This window comes from Tamandua tetradactyla, chromosome 4, assembly GCF_023851605.1.
Source record: "Tamandua tetradactyla isolate mTamTet1 chromosome 4, mTamTet1.pri, whole genome shotgun sequence".
Lineage (NCBI taxonomy): Eukaryota > Metazoa > Chordata > Mammalia > Pilosa > Myrmecophagidae > Tamandua > Tamandua tetradactyla.
The window spans coordinates 141,920,123-141,923,490 of record NC_135330.1 but is presented as its reverse complement, the minus strand read 5'-3'; the positions used below and the strand labels follow the sequence as shown (position 1 = coordinate 141,923,490).

General features: G+C 34.1%; 1 pseudogene; it reads left to right on the top strand.

Moving 5' to 3' along the window:
- Window positions 1–678: 678 nt before the first annotated feature.
- On the top strand, window positions 679–1,681 carry LOC143679394 (L-lactate dehydrogenase B chain-like; annotated as a pseudogene).
- The last annotated feature ends 1,687 nt before the right edge of the window (window positions 1,682–3,368 follow it).

The window sequence follows — 3,368 nt, the reverse complement described above, 5'->3', positions numbered from 1 at the left end:
GTTGAATAAATTATGTTTCATCCACACAATTAAATAGTATTTGTTATAAAAAGCAAATAAGGAAGCTTTGTGCATGCTCACATGGGGTAATCTCTGAGGTAGATTATTAAGTGAAAAAAGCAAGGCTTTTGTATCCAGCAAGATTGCCTTTCAAAAATGGGGGAGAGAGTAAAACATTCCCAAGTAAACAATAGCTGAGGGAGCATTCATTACCACTAAACTTTCCCTATAGTCAATGTTGGGAGGACTTCTTCAGACATAAAGGAAAGTATACTAGGCAGTGAATTGAAGCAGCAAAAGGAATTGATGATCTCCAGTAAAGATAACCATATGGGTAATTATAAATGCCAGTACTATTGCATGGTATTTTTTGGTATGTAGCTCCATAAATCTGTGGTTTGGAACATACAGTGTACAAAGATAAAATTTGTAACAGTACAAAAGAAGTGGGGGAAAGGAGGGTCTAAAAATCGTGTTTGTGTATGCCACTGAAGTTGTTGGTATAAAAAAAATGAATGTTTATATTTAGGATGCTAAATTTTAACTCCAAGAATGAAAAGAGAAGGGACTCAATATGTTACAATATTAAAAAATCAAATAAATAATGAAATAGGCATTAAGAGGTCTTCACTACCCAACTTGTATAGATGTCCTGAGAGCCCTCTCCTCATGTGCACAATGGTCACTCTTAAGGAAAAACTGATTACACCAGTTGCAGAAGAGGGAACAGTCCCAAACAATAAGGTCACTGTAGTGGGTGTTGGTGAAGTTGGTATGGAATGTGCCATCAGCATTCTTGCAAAGTCTCTGGCTGATGAACTTGCTCTTATGGATGTTTTAGAAGATAAACTCAAAGGAGAAATGATGGATCTGTAGCATGGAAGCTTGTTTCTTCAGACACCTAAAATTGTGGCAGATAAAGATTACTCTGTGACTGCTAATTCTAAGATTGTGGTGGTAACTGTAGCAGTCCATCAGCAAGAGGGTGATGAGTCACCTCAACCTGGTTCAGAGAAATGTTAATGTCTTCAAATTCATTACTCCCCAGATCATCAACTACAGTGTCGATTACATCATAATTGTGGTTTCCAATCCAGTGGACATTCTAGCATACATTACCTGGAAACTAATTGGATTGCCCAAGCACCATGTGATTGGAACTGGGTGCAATCTGGATTCTGCTAGATTTCATTACCTTATGACTAAAAAACTTGGCATTCCTCCCAACAGCTGCCGTGGATGGATTTTGGGAGAACATGGAGACCCTAGCATGACTATATGGAATGGAGTTAATGTGGCAGGAATTTCTCTCCAGGAACTGAATCCAGAAATGGGAACAGATAATGACAGTGAAAATTGGAAGGAAGTATGTAAGATGGTTGATGAAAGCGCCTATGAATTCATCAAGCTAAAAGGATATATACTAATTGGGTTATGGATTAAGTGTGGCTCATCTGATTGAATCCATGTTCAAAATATATCCAGGATTCATCCAGCATCAAGAATGATGAAGGTAATATATGGTATTGAGAATGGAGTCTTCTTAAGCCTTCCATGTACCTTGAATGCTTGGGATTAACCAGTGTTACCAACCAGAAGCTGAAGGATGACGAAGTTGCCAAATTCAAGAAAGAGTACAAGTACCCTCTGGGATATCCAGAAGGACCTCAAAGACCTGTGACATTTGTGTTCTATGCTGTAAAGATTTAAAAACTGAAATGTGATTAAGCTTGAGCCATTACTTATTATCCATGTACATGGATGACAGTTTGCTTTTATCTTCTTAAATATGTGAATTTGGGCCCACAGAATCAAAGCAAATGCCTGGTTTAATGCTTGCAATAAGAGCTCTTGAACAAATAAAATTAACTATCATGGCATTAACAGAAGAATTGAGGTAAAAAAAAAAAGATATAAGACTTACAAAGATTAAATAGCAAATTGTTAGAAGAAAGTCTATTATCAGTAGTTACTTTAAATGTAAATGAATTAAACTCTCCACTTAAAATGCAGAGATAAGCACAATGAGTTCAAAAGGATGAATGAACTATAAGCTCTTTACAAGAGACTTACCTTAAATTCAAAGAAACAAGTAGTTTAAAAGTGAAAGGATGGAAAAAAAAATCCATGCAAATAGCAACCATAAGAGAACTATGGTAGATGTATTAATAGTTGATAAAATAGATTTTAAATAAAAAACTTTTAGAAGGGATAAATCAGAAAACTATTCACTAATAAAGGTATCAACTCAACAAGAAGAAATAGCAACTATAAATATATATGCACTTACAGAACAACTCCAAAATAAATGAGGAATTATTGACCAGTTTGAAGGGAGATATAGACAGTTCTACCTTAAAAGTAGAAGACTTCAATACATGACTTTCAATAATGGATAGAACATCTAGACAGAAGATAAATAAGAAAATAGAAGATCTGAATGATACTATAAACCAGTTAGATCTAATAGACATATAGAGAACATTTCAGCCCAACAGAAGTAGAATATATATTTTTCTCTACTGCACAGGGGCCATTCTCCAGGATAGGGATATAAATGTTAGATCACAAAAGAAGTGTCAATATTTTAAAATATTGAAGTCTTATGGTGTATCTTCTCCAATCACAATGGATGAAACTAGAAAACAAGGAAGAACTGGAAAATTTTGAAATACAGAAAAATTAAACAGCAAACTCCTGAACAACCAATGGGTCAAAGAAGAAATCACAACTGAGATTAGGAAATATCTTGAGGTGCATGTAAATGAAAACAAAACATAAATGAAAACACAGCAAAGGCAATGCTGAGAGGGAATTGTATAGCTCTAAATGCTTCCATTATATAAAAAAGAAAGATCTCAAATCAGAGACCTAACCTCACAACTAGAGGAACTAGAAAATGAAAAGCATACTAAACCTAAAGTGATAAGGAAGGAAATAACAAAAATTATAATGGAGATAAATGAAATAGAGAATTAAAAGAATAGAAAGAGTCAATGAAACCAACATTTGATTCTTTGAAAAGATCAATGAAATCAACAAATTGTTAGTTAGACTGACAGTGAAAAAAAGAGAGAGGCTACAAATAACCAAAATCATTAATGAAAAGGGTGATATTTTGAAAAACCCTCACAAATAAAAAGGATTATAAGAGGATACTATCATAAACTATCCAACAACAAATTAGATAACCTAAATGAAATGGAAAAAATTCCTAGAAACATATAAACTACCTACACTGACTTAGGAAACAAAGAATAGCTGAACAGACTATTAACAAATACAGATTGAATCAGTTATCAAAAACAGTCCCCAAAAATAAAAGCCCAGGACTGGTTGGTTTCAGAGGAGAATTATATCAAAGATTC